Genomic DNA, 13,088 nt, shown 5'->3' on the forward strand with positions numbered 1-13,088 from the left:
TCGAAAAGCTTTTCCACGGAGTGTTACAGTTTGGCTCTTTTAGAATGAGCTTACCAGTGGCTGTGGCAGTGGAAACTTGGGCCTTCCAAAGCCTATGGTGATGCCACAGTATCACAGCTCTTGGTTAAGCTGCTGTGCTGAGCATGACAGAGTTGGGGGCGGAAGTCCATGGCTTCCAGCGGAGAGGCAGGCCTGGTGAGGCCTGCGGATAAATGATGAATCTCAGGTGGCCATGGTGGAGGGCTGATGGTATCACAAAGCATGCAACCCTAGCAACACCTTTATTTGAAATCAGGCACTTAGAAACCTTTGGGCAGTGGGTAAATATTTTGGATTACATGGGATCAAGGGATCAGGGACACTTGATTTGCATGTAGTGGTACAGTGCCTCATTTTTCATGTGGTGGCAGGGTCCTATCACAAGAAGGAGAATACAGTACTTAATTATCTCCAGATACAACTGAAAGTCACTGCTTAAGATTAAGATTTCCTTAGCAGGATGGGGCATTTCTAGGAATTCCCATATGCTTGTTGGACTGATTTCCTTATCAGGAAAGGGTCTGTAATCTGCCCTGAGGGCTATGTGACACTCTTTACAAAAGCTGGAGTCACCCAGATGGGGTGGAGGAGCTTTCTCTGTGAGAAAAGGGAGTTTACCATCTTAGACCAAACACACATAAATGGCTATCTGGAGATGGTCGACTTCAGTGTAATCCAGAAAAGACCCACAGTGTTCTGTGCCCCTAACCATCTTCCTGCCTTACAGCCTCTTTCCCCTTCTTCTCAGACCCTTTCTAGTTTCTTGGCCTTTTCTTACACTCATTTAACACACACACACGAATATAAAATTTAAACGCTAGCATTTACATATGAGAGAGAACATACAGCATTTGTCTTTCTGGGCCTGACTTACCCCATCTAATTTAACATTTTCCAGTTCCATTCATTTTCTTGCAAAGTTCAAGATTTCTTTTTTCTTAATATGTGGATAAAAATTCTGTAACGTATGTAAGCCATGTACTTATTATCTGTCCTTGTGTTAATGGACATCTAGAATGGTTTCTTTTTCTTTCTTTCTTTCTTCCTTTCTTTCTTCCTTTCTTTCTTTCTTTCTTTCTTTCTTTCTTTCTTTCTTTCTGTTTACATTGTGGTATTCTTTGGGATCTGATGCTGGAAATTATGTCTGTAGGAAAGTACTCCATCACTCAACTACATCCCAGGCCTATCACATAGTTACCATAAGTTCTTGTTCACAAGTGATGCTAAAGTGGCCCATGGACCACTAGTCTCATCTCTAGCATGCTCTGTGTGTAATTTCAGAAGAACAGGAAATTAAAGTAGTTTTCTATGATAACAACTAGCATTTTCACAAAAAGTTCTGTAGTAGGTCTCCAATAAGGTCTATGATGTTTCCAGTCACAGGTAGCTTGCTAGGTTTACAGTATCAAGCATGAACATGCCTTAAATTCAATCAGCTGTTGATTGTCTATAAGATAATAGTGTCACAACTGAACATATCATGCCATAATGGTCATTACTTTGGTTCTGAGAGTACTGTTGATTGCTTCTCTCTCTTGGCAGCATGCACAGCACCTTCAGATACAATGAGAGACAGCCCTTGTGGGAGCGAGCTTCCAGGCCAGTACCAGCTCAGTCCCTCCAAATACTATGTCAGGCCAATGTGGTTTCTACAGCAATGGGTCTTACCTTCAAGTTCTGGAAAACAAATCAAGGGCAGTGGCAATAGCTTAGGTTGTTTTGGAAGTTTCATAGACTCCTGTGACCAACAACTTGAAGAGATGACTCCCACTCTTAGTACTGAGGTTTTGTTAGGTGGTCTATGACTCTTAGATGAGGCAATGTGATGTTATGTGGCATAAATCCATCTGTGTGTGTGTGTGTGTGTGTGTGTGTGTGTGTGTGTAAAGCTTATAAAACAACAGTTTCCCAATGACTTTACAAGTACCTTTGAATTATTTATTTCTTCTTCCTCCCACTCCGTAATATCATCCTCGCCCTCAGTCCCTGCTGCCCAGTTAGAGCTTACCTCCTCCTGCCCCATTTCCCCCCATTCCACCTTAATTTCCCCTCTACCTATCCTGATCTCTAGAGTTTTTTCTCTTCCTGATTCCCATGATCCATTCTACTTTCCTGGTTACTGCAGGTTATATACTTGTCTTAGTTTACGTGTCTATGGATGTGATAAACACCATGATGAAAAGCAACATACATAGAAAAGGGTTTATTTAGTCTTACACTTCTAGATAATAGCCCATAACTAGTGGAAGTAACAGTGAAAACTCAAGCCGGAACCCGAAGGCTAGCACTGAATCAGAAACCATAAAAGAATGAGACTTATTGGCTTGCTCCCCGTTGCTCTCTGAACCTATTTTCTTTTTGCTGTTATTTTTCTTAATTTTATAAGGATATTTATCAAGCTTATAAGTGTGAAAAGGATACATTTATAACAATAACCACTTAAAGACAGCTTTTTTTTTTTCTCTCAACTAGTGATTTCTGTTCTGCTACCCATAGTTCAGCTCACCCTTTGGTCTACAGCAGTCACAATTCATTTCACAGAATCTGAACTATACAATTGTGTATTGCACACAGAATATCTTCATGTTTGTTTTAAAATGACACAAGGAAAGAGTAGATCAAGGTTTCATAGAGAACTATACTGCAATGATTGACCAATATAAGTAGTTTTTAATACTTGTTTATTATGTTTTATTCAGATAATAATGTGAATATTATAAGGATGTTCCCTTATACTTTCCTTATGTTAGTTGTTAGTTCTCTGGTCATTAAGAAAAAAAAAATCTCAAACTCATCAATCAGTTTATAGCCACTGTTCCTATCAAATGGTGACACACCAAAGTCCAAAGTCTCATGACTTGCTTTCCTAATATACTCCAAGACCTCCTGCTCAGCGGCAGCACCATCTGCAGCGAGCTGAACCCATATCAATCATTCATTAGGAAATGCCATCAGGGTATCAAAGCAGATGCTGAGACTCATAGCCAAACTATGGTTAGAGTGCAGGGAATCTTATGGAAGAAGGGAGAGATAGAAAGACCTGGAGGGGACAGGAGTTCCACAAGGAGAGCAACGGAGCCAAAAATTCTGGGCTCAGATGATCCTGCAGAGACTGATGAATCAACCAAAGACCATGCATGAAGAGGAACTAGACCCCCAGGCTCAGATGCAGCCAATGGGCAGTTCAGTGTTCAAGTGGGTATCCTAGTAAGGGGAACAGGGACTGTCTCTGACATGGACTCAGTGGTTGGCTCTTAGATCACCTCTACCTGGTGGGTTGGCCAAAGGACAGCCAAGGCTACACAGAAAAAAACCCTGTCTTCAAAACCATAAATAAATAAATAAATAAATAAATAAATAAATAAATAAAAACATACATACAAAGTGTATCATTTATATCAAGATTTTTTTTCTTCTTGTTTGTTCTAGAGATTAAACACAGCATCTCATGCTAGCAAAATATGAGTGCTACCAATGTGTTGCACTTTATGCTTTAACTCTTTAAAGGTGTGGCCAAGGGCCAGGGAAGAGCTTAGCAGGTAAAAGTGCTTTGTAAGCCTGACAAGCTGAATTTGCTTGCTGGACTAGCAGACAGAGAGAGCCAATGCTTTTCTTTCCAAATTTTGTCACTCCTTCCTCATTAATTTTGGCATTTTAAAGTTTTAGCCGTTATCACTTGCATTCCCGAAATGACATAGTGCTCTTCACACCATATTTATTTTTCAGTTTTTAAAGTTACATATGTACAGCATCTGCCTCTGGCCTTGAATAAAGTCATTTTCTCTCTATAGAAAGGATTCCGGAATAGAGAGAGCATTTATAATACTTCCTATCACACATTTCTTACTAGAGGAAATGAAAAATTCGAACCAAATAATAATGCTGGAAAATCATTCTGTTGACCAGTGATCAGTGTTCTGGAAAGTTATTGAATGACTTTAGGTTGGCTAAAATAGTAGTATTGTAACAGGAACCATGTGTGTGTGTATGTGTGTGTGTGTAGCACACACATAGGTGACATTTGAATATATAAATTGTATAAGTACACACACACACACATATAACAAGTTATCTCTCTTTTGGCTTCATTATTTTTCACCTGGAGTCTATAAAGAGAAATAAGGAAATGCCATAAGGTTAAAACACTTCCTTATCACAAACAATTACCCCACTGCATGGGTTCCAGGAAAAAAATCCTAAGCACCAGTCTGCACTTGCTACTACCATCCATGATTCCTTAGTGTAAGACAGCTTGTTTTGAGAACACTACAAGGGTGAACTAAATAAACAAGACAAAATGAGAGAGATATGTGGTCATATACGTGCTCAAGTGAGTTCTTTGTTGGAAGACAACTGAGAACAACAACAACAAAATACTCCGTGTTAGGCAGGTAGCAGATTTGCTTTGGCTTTAGCACACACAGACTCACCAGTACCTGCATTCCACTGACGTACTTCCTTGCTTCCAAATGTACTCCTGGCTAACGCTGCTACCACACAAAGTGCTCCTCTCTATGAGCTGTTCAATTTTACATGTCTGAGCCTCCAGAGCTGGGCAGTAAACAGCCTCACTTAATATCAAACAGAATTCAAAGATGTCTGTCTTGATAATATGTGTGCTCGCTCCTGGGAGAAAAGGAGAAAAGCAGGAAGAGTTTAGATGGACAGAGCTCTCTCCATCCTCCTTGCCACATAGGACAGCATAGGAGAAATCATGGAATGGTCGATAAGTAAACAGAATTAGTAATGACAGAGACGAAGGACATTTTCTGAAGCTGTGATGCAAAGAGAGTTAAAAGGAAGTAGTCTCAGAGTCTCAAGGGCTGGTCTTCAAGGGAAATACAGGTTTACTCATAAAATGCCAGTAGAAGAGGCCATCTCTTAGGACTGCAAACATGCAAAGGATTATCTTTTTAATGCTACAGAAAAATATTGACCAAATATATGGAAAAATGGGTGCACATTGGACAGAAACTTCATGCTGGAGTCTTTACTGACACTGCGAAAGGGGCTAGAAGGGGAACAAATGTTATCAGAACTTTGGCTAAAAATGAACATGTTACAAAATGAGTCTACTCTCCCTCAAAGTCTGGGGCCCTTTATATGATGATACTCTGAAATCACATACATACAGTTTGTTACAGAGAATCACATACATACAGTTTGCTACTTGTTACAGAGAACTTTGTTTCACGTGTTCAGGTCCTGCTTGAATCTTACCTATTTTCAGAGAGTTATTTTTCTTCTTCTCTAAAGTATGGACTTCTCTTACTTAGGTCTACAGTCTATATTCCAGATTACAGGTAACTAAAACAGCTTCAGGATATTAATTTCTTCAGAGGTGGTTTGCCCTGTCCCCTATTGTCTTCTTGTGGCCATCCAGTTTGTCTTAGAGACCTACTCATGCAAAGCAGAGCATGGGAGAAAAATATGAAGAGACTGGGGTCACGGTTTTCTGTTGAATTATCAATTGCAATTCTAAGAGTATTCCAAGAAAGCCGCTGCTGAGACACATAGCTTGAATATTAGAACTAGAGGATGTGAAGGAAGGAAGAATGAAGAAAGAACAGGCACACTTACAAGAAAGCTGGGGTCAGGTAGAGTGCGCATTTTGATGGAGGATACCTGTACCACAGGCAAACTGGAGCCTCTGTGTGTTAATTAAGCACAATGCAGTGGAGAGGAGCTAGCTGGTCTCTAGCAGCCTCCGGCTATAAGGATCAGGAGGAAGCTGCAGTTAGTTCCTGTACTTGGACCAGAAGAAGGAGGCTTTGCCAACTTTAAGCCTGGGGGAAATGGCTTTGCCAATTTCTTTTGGGTCCAAGGTCTTGGTCTTTGCCATGACTGTGCTCATGTCAACAATCCACATCCATTCAGGATTTCACAAACTCAGGGCTTCCTCTGCTTACTACAGTTCTCCACCATGTAAACAGTGGCCTGCTGCATCTCTTGATTGCTCCTCTAAGGAAAAAATGTAGAAGATAATCACGTCTGAGCCAGCGACTACAAGATAATTACATAGGAATGAAAAACAGCATTACCAACTGAGTCCAGAGCACATAAGGCAGAAAGGTGTAAAATGGCTCAATCTGAAGGAACCTAAAGAAGTTTGGTATCTTCAGAGTTTACACCACAAGACAATAAAGTTGAAAGAGGTGATTGTAGAGTCATGATTGAAACAATGGGTTTAACCTTCGTACTCTGAAGTGGGAGAGCCTGCTATGTGATCTCAGAAGGCAGATTACATTCCGCTCATATATGAAAAGCTATGACCACAGCAAAGCTGTGTAAGGTAGAGGAAAGGTAGCAGAAGACAGAGGATACACTGAGCTGTGGGTTTTATTGGCTATCATACTGTGACTGCTCCCTCAGTCTCCCAGGGTGTCTTCTGAGAACCCTCAAGAAGAACCAAGACTACCTACAGCCTGCTCAGGAACAGACAGGAAAAGAAAATTTTGCCTGCCACCTTTCCATTGCCGTTAGTTGAAAGTGTGACCTATTTGCCTGGGAAATTTTATTATTTCCTTAACATCTCAGTGAGGATTACTCTGCTTTGGAAAATATAATGGCCCAGAAACTGTGCTGTTTATATTTGACTTTCATATTGGAACTTACTATAGACTCCACACAGCAAGGACCTTATCTCAAAAACATTCTTACCACCATTAAATTTGCAGGCCATGCCATCTGAGGGCCGTGGAAGATTATGCAGTAGTTTTGACTTATTGAGAAACCTGTTTTGCTAGCTAATCTCTGGGTTGGACTAGCATTAACAATAGTGCCATGCACCACACCAAGGAATTGAACAAATGTTCTTTTCTCTAGTAGAAGAAAAGTTATTTCAGAGATTATTAGTGACAAGAGAAAATGTATTAGTTGCCTTCTCATGAACCACTCAATACAGCATTTCTGACATTAGCTGAGTGGGCATTATTTACACATCTATCAAGCAGGCCTCTTCTAATTCAGTGAGAACAACACCCACCTGAAAATAATTCCAGGGCTCAAGCTTAGTGCTCTGTCTCCCAAGATTCCCCTCCCTCTCCAGATACCAATCAGACATTCCAGATCCTGTTCCTTCTTGTAATCCATAGGTGTTAGCTCCTTTCTGATTATCTTGCTAGAGTGGCTTTCAGATTTCAGTTTACTCACGTTCATTATGAACAATAATGCTAAGGAGACACAGATGAACAACTGACAGATGGCGGTGGTCTGCAGGGCGTACCACGTGGACAGGGGTGAAGAGCCGCCATGCCGCTTCTGCTACCACTCTTCACCTATTAGCTCTTGCATGCTCACCTGAACCACGGTTCTTCACGTTTTATGGGGACTCCATTACACAGCCATGGCAAGGTGAATCGTAGGCCATTTGAGATCAGCTCTATTTGGAGCCTCTTTCCTTTCTCTAGATGTTGAGGCTTGGGACTGCTTGTCCTAACCTTCTGATCATGTTTTGATCTGTTTGATGACTGGGTCTGATTCTGTTGTTATACAGAGGAGACTAGTCATTTCATTATCATAAAAAAAAATAACTATCATGTCGGTGATTCCAAGGACTTTAGGACCCGTGTGCCAGGAACTGTGGAAAATTCAAATGTGTACCCCACAGTATCGGAGAGATGATATACTGGCTCTTTTCGGATCACTGGAGCACGGAGAATTCCAGTAGTGTGTTCAGGTCCTGTACCTTTGTCTGGCTTCTCTTCAGTTTATGTCATATGTGTGGCATGTGATGCTACACTGTTCATCACTTTCGCTTGCTAGGTTTAAGTTATGCTATATCACCAGCATAGTGGGTCTATATGGTATTCTGTTGAAGCCAAGATGTCTAGCATCTGTGAAGAATGCATTTGGTCAGAAGTTTGGAGTTAGCAATGGATCGGGATCAAAAAAACAACCGTGTCTTACTGTTCTTGTCCTGACTTCTTACTGGGGATCAAGAGAAGGCATTTGTCAATTAAACACCTGCCAACCAGTTATAGAAATATTGTTATTGCATACTGTATAAATATTTAAATGTTGATTTCTGAGCTCCCCCCCCCCCCCGCTTGCAATCATTGCTCTAAGAATTTTCTGACTACACTTTGTTCCCCAATTGTCCTCTGATATGTCAATAAAGCAGCTTAACAGCCAATCACTGCGAAGGGGAGAGAATAGGGCTGGACTTCCTGCCTTGCTTGAGTTATAATTCATTCTATTTCATTAAATTATCTCCTACCCATTCATATCTATTGTTCTTCCACTATAAATTCTTCATGTAAATTCTAGTTTATATTCCTCACTGCTCACAATGCATATTGGCAGGTTATTGTAAAACAGATATATACCCTAGCACATACTTTTGTATTCTTGTATTAGTTACTTTTCTAATGTTGTGATAAGTTACTGTGACAAAGGCAACTTATAGGAAGAATTTGTGTTGGCTTATGAGTCCAAATAGATACTATGCCATTGTAGAGGGCAAGGCATGGCAGCAGCAGCAGGCATGGCAGGTGGGAGAGCAGGAAGCTGAAAAGCCACATCTCAACCTCAAGAGAGAGTCAACTGGAAGAAGGGGGAGGTTATATCACCTAAAAGCCCACTCCCTGTAGTGATAAGTTCTCCAAAAGTGACACCTTCAAAACCTCCCTAAACAGCATCACTGCCTGGCTACAAAGTGTTCAAATGTGTAAGCCTAATGGGGTAATTTAACGTTTAAACCATCTCATTCCATTCTCTCACCACCATAGTCTCATAGGCATATCATAATACAAAATGACATCTAGCCCAACTTCACAAGTCTTCGTAGTGTCTTACAGTCCCACACCGTTGAAAAGTTCAAATTCTCTCCTGAGTCTCAATGCAATCCTTTGTAATTTCCTGTAAAACCAAAACATAGATTACATACTTCGAACCTAAACAGCACCAAGACTACATTACCATTCCTGAAGAAAGAAATGGACAGGTGGAGAGTGTTTGAATGAGAATGACCCTCATAAACTGATATATTTGAATACTTGGTGTCCATTTGGTGGAATCTTTTTTTTTTTTTTTGGGGGGGGGGAGAGGATTAGAATGTGTGGCTTTGTTGGAGAAGGTCTGCCTTGGAGAAGGGTAGGTTCGAGGTTTCAAAACCTCACACCGTTCCCAGCTAGCTTTCTCTACCCCATGGTCATGTCTCAGGATGTGAATTCTCAGCTATTGTTCTAGCACCATGCCTGCCTCCTATCACCATGTTCACTGCCATACTGAACATGAACTCTGATCTGCAACTGTAAGCCCCAAATAAATTCTTTCCTTTATAAGTTGCTTCATGCATGGTGTCTTGTTATAACAATAAAAAAATAACTAAGACAGTGAAAGAATACTGGACCAATGCAAGAATAAAGCCCAGCAGAGAAAAAAAAATCCAATCCTTCAGTTTGGTGTCTAAAACTTAAATGGCTTTATGCTTCAAGCTTTTCTGCCTGCAACATAATTTTCTCACTTGAGATGGCTCCACTCTCTTTAAGCAGCTCATTAAATTCTGAGTACTCAAGGGCTACAATTGTTAAAGAGAATAGTGCCATTAATGAAGGGCCTTCTCCACACTGGGATAAATAAAAACATACCCTCAGATCAAGATACCAGTCCAGGCACCAATGTCTCTGTGCATTTACTTTCTATTGCTGTGATAAACACCCAGGATCAAAAGCAACCCAGGGAGAAAGCATTTATTCGGATTATATATCCCATTCACAGGTGATAATTGACAGAAGTTAGGACATCAACTCAAGCAGGAGCAGAAAGAAGACATGAATAAATGACACTTGTTGGCGTCCTTCCCTTGGCTTATTCATCTGCATTTCTGTGTATCCTGGTACTGCCTGCCCAGGGGTAGTACCACTCATAGTGGGCTGGGCCAATCACATTAATCATTCATCAAGAAAATTCCTGTGCCTATTAGGATTTTGTGTGTGTGTGTGTGTGTGTGTGTGTGTGTGTGTGTGTGTGTTTGTGTGAACTTGACAGAAGATAGAGTTATCTGGGGAGAAGAAACCTCAATAGAGAAAATGCCTCCTTCAGACTAGCCTGATGGTCCCCACAGCAAGTCTGTGGGGACATTTTCTTGAGAATAATTACAACTGTAAAACCTTGAGCAATTTTCTTAGCTCTTAGTACATCACATATAGGCAGTGTGCTAAAACATTACCTTAGACGAATTTTAAGAGAATTAATTGAAGAGACAGGCTGTTACTCTTAAAAATCCAAAATCGTCACTGAAATGGTACAAAGCCAAATATAAATGAACATCCTGCCACTCACCACTGCATTAATCCAGAACTTCTAACTGTCTGATGATAATCTGAAATTTGAAAAGTTTTTAAGTATCGTCCTAGTTTTAACTCAGCATGGCTCCTCTAGAATTTGATAAATGAATAGAGATCTCAGTGCTGTCTAAAGGCAGGTGAGGCAACCGTCTCAGGGAGAGTTTTACACTGCAATTAAGAGCTACAAGTGCGCACGGAGTAGGGGAAGCTTACCATCACATTTAATGATTGGTGTTAAACTATTCTTGTCTTTCACCAACTCAGACCCCTGCTGGGGCATCATCTGTATTAAAATTAAACAAGGTTTCCTGGTTGAAACCTGTGTGTTTAATATAAGTAATAGAGAGCAATTGATAAGAGAGACACAGAGATCAGATTCTGGAGTCTTTCAGCAGTGGGGAAAAACAGTTGGAGAGATTTCTAATTCATGTCCATTCACAGTAAAAGTGCATTACCTTTCTTTAACATCGTGTGTATACCTCTGCTTAATGTAAATAACTGGGTCATCTGGCAGCTGTTAATAAACTCACCAGGCAACAGTGTCCCTTTTCTTAGTGCTGCTGTGGGTGAGCAATTTTTAAAAGCTGGCCTTTTATCAGTATGTTTCCAGGGTTGTGGCAGGGAATGCCCACTGAAGAAGGGGATTTGAGTGTAGGAAGAAGGCTACTGGTCAACTCCATCCCTGTTGTGATCTCAGTAGTACTACAAAATGAAATAAGACAGGTGTACATAAGCAACATATGATTTATAGTGTATCAGTATAAACACTATTTTACTTTGCAGGTTAGTCTTTAATCCTCTAATTTTTTCTATTCTAATTTTTTTCCTTTTTAAATTTTTTTTTTTAATTACAGTTTATTCACTTTGCATCCCACCTATGGCCCACTCCCTCATCCCCTCCCAATCCCACCCTCCTTCTCTCCCCATCTCCTCCCATGCCCCTCCCCAAGTCCACTGATAGAGGAGGTCCTTCTCCGCCTTCCATCTGACCTGAGCCTCTCAGGTCTCATCACCACTGGCTGCATTGTATTCTTCTGTGGCTTGGCAAGACTGCTCCCCCATCAGGGGGAGGTGATCAAAGACCCAGCCACTGAGTTCATGTCAGAGATAGTCCCTGTTCCCTTTACTAGGGTACCCACTTGGACACTGAACTGCCACGGGCTACATCTGGGCAGGGGGTCCAGGTTATCTCCATGCATGGTCCTTGGTTGGCGTATCAGTCTCAGAAACAACTCCTTTGCCCAGATTTTTTGGTTCTGTTGCTCTCTTTGTGGAGCTCCTGTCCCCTCCAGGTCTTTCTAGCTCCCCCTTCTTTCATAGGATTCCCTGCACTCTGCCCAAAGTTTGGCTATGAGTCTCAGCATCTGTTTTGATACCCTGCTGGGTAGAGTCTTTCAGAGGCCTTCTGTGGTAGGCTCCTGTCCTGTTCCCTGTTTTCTCCCTTTTCAGATATCCATCCTGTTATCAGATATCCATCTGAGTGAGGGCTTATCACCATACCCAGGGACCACCTTCTTGCTTAGATTCTTTAGGTGTACAGATTTTAGTATATTTATCCTATCCACTTATTAGTTTATAATATACACTTATAAGTGAGTATATACCATGTGTGTCTTTTAAGAGAAAAAAAATTGTAGTTATTAGAGAAAATACCCACTGAATCATACTCTTGCAAAAAAAGATATTGCCATGATCTTTATTATGACTTTACCATGTGCATTGGTGAATTTGGACTTTTAAATATAAAAATATGAGGATAATTGAATATATATATATAAATAATTGAATATATATATATAAATTCTGATTTAGGAAACTGAAACAGGAGGTTTGAATACAACTCAAAGCTACTTAGACTATATTGGTCTTAAATGACATGGTAATTTTATTATTGAGGGCTAAAAGAGTCTCTTTCTAGTTATTGAATTATCTTAAAGTAATTAAATTAATGTACTTAGAAATTGTTAATATAAGATGAATATTATAACCTCTAACATGTTTTTGAAGTAAGTTTTAAAGCATAGCAAACTAAAAATCATTCATTTTAAATTATGCATAGTTTGGCATCTTGTTATCAGCTCGTCTACAGCTTTAGTATAATAATCTACAGCTTTATTCACTACAATTTTCCCTTCACATGGGCTTACTTTAGTGTGTCATTTTACTTGAGTTTCATTATAGCACTATGGAATACACACTAGTATTTGTCTTATAAGTGAATATTTTGAGTCTGAGTGAGTGTAATTAGCATCAGCCTCACTATTAATATTTAGTTTATATAAAAAAAATTTTTATTGTCTTCTTTTAAATTGAGATGTTTTTGATGGGTGATTGGGACTCAGTGGCATCGTTAAGAGCCATAACCTTCTCCATCAGGAAAAGTACGTTATATTTTCCAAAGAATGCTCAAGGGGACAAGAAGCAGGCCCACCACCTCAGGAAACCCACTAAAAGACTTCACTTTCAGTTCTGTTGTTTCTGGACCTGCCTTGTTTCCTGTGTTTAGATTTACGAAAAACATTTTAAGAATATTATGTATTGAGAATTATCATAACCAAATCTCTCATTAAACATGTTATGTTAGTTGTTCTGTTGGGCAATGCAGTTAGTACACGACCACACTGCACAGGAAAAACATCGCTTCTCAAATGAAATGACTTGATCAAGGCAGGAAAGACAGCTATAGTCAGAATTTCATCCTTAGCTGCCAGATTTATACCTTAGGTCTTTGGCCAGAAAGATTTTACCATCTTAATTTTC

This window comes from Psammomys obesus, unplaced genomic scaffold (genome assembly GCF_907164565.1).
Source record: "Psammomys obesus unplaced genomic scaffold, mPsaObe1.curated_primary_1811, whole genome shotgun sequence".
Taxonomy (NCBI): Eukaryota; Metazoa; Chordata; class Mammalia; order Rodentia; family Muridae; genus Psammomys; species Psammomys obesus.